The sequence below is a fragment of the Lipotes vexillifer genome, unplaced genomic scaffold, assembly GCF_000442215.2.
Source record: "Lipotes vexillifer unplaced genomic scaffold, Lipotes_vexillifer_v1.1 scaffold757, whole genome shotgun sequence".
NCBI lineage: Eukaryota > Metazoa > Chordata > Mammalia > Artiodactyla > Lipotidae > Lipotes > Lipotes vexillifer.
This window is the reverse complement of record NW_006787791.1, coordinates 621,032-621,971: the sequence shown is the minus strand read 5'-3', so window position 1 is coordinate 621,971 and position 940 is coordinate 621,032.

The window sequence follows — 940 nt, the reverse complement described above, 5'->3', positions numbered from 1 at the left end:
GAGTAGGAAGCCTATCCAAACGGGTTTGGAGGCTGTTAAAAAATATAAACCTGTGACTCGTTAAACCCGGTAACTTTGCCCTGCCTAGATTCGAACGCGCTGATCATTCCGCCTGATAGGCTCAAACGGGTTAAACTGCCTCTTACATAACAGGACTGCCTGGCTGCACACAATTAAAACGCTTGATTGCAGTCTCTTCCCGACTCCATCCCTTCACGACCCTCCCTGCCCCTCCCTGCGCGCCTGCGTGCCGCGCGCTTACAGGCCCCGCGAGCTCGACTCGCGCGCATACACGGGCGCGCGCTTACTACACACTCACACACACGTCCACGCGCTCTCCACTTTGACTATACCTCTCTCTCACACACACACACAAAATTTAATGTCAACATGCACGAGGTACGGGGTGTAGGGGGACCGCCGTCCAATCCTTAGCGACTGACCCATTAGACGCGCCAGCTGCTCTACCGCCAGGCCTTGCAAGCACCCCCCTCTTGTCCCCTCAAAAAGCAGCCCCTCCCCCCCGTCACCGTCCCTACCTATATCCGAAAAGAGGTAAAGAGTGAACTAGTTGGCCGCTTGTCAACTGTAGCGCGGCCGCCCCGGCGAGATTGGAAAGAAAAGAAACAACACCACCTCACAGTCCCTGGCATCATGATGGCGCCGACCACAACTTGGAGGACTTAAAAGTTACGGTGCCTCAAGAGGTAAAACGCACCGAAGAGGGAAAGCAAAGCGCCCCTCTGCTCTGTTCACCTCAGCCCCGACAAGGAGACTTTTCTAGCAAAGCATCACTCTAGTGCGTATGACAGGAAGGGAAGCGTTCTGTCTCCGATGCATCTCTTTTTTCCTCTCAGTTTGCATAATTGTGATATACCTCTTCCTGATTTTTTTTTTTCGTTTTCTTTCTTTTCTTCCCGCCACCCCGCCCGCCCCGATT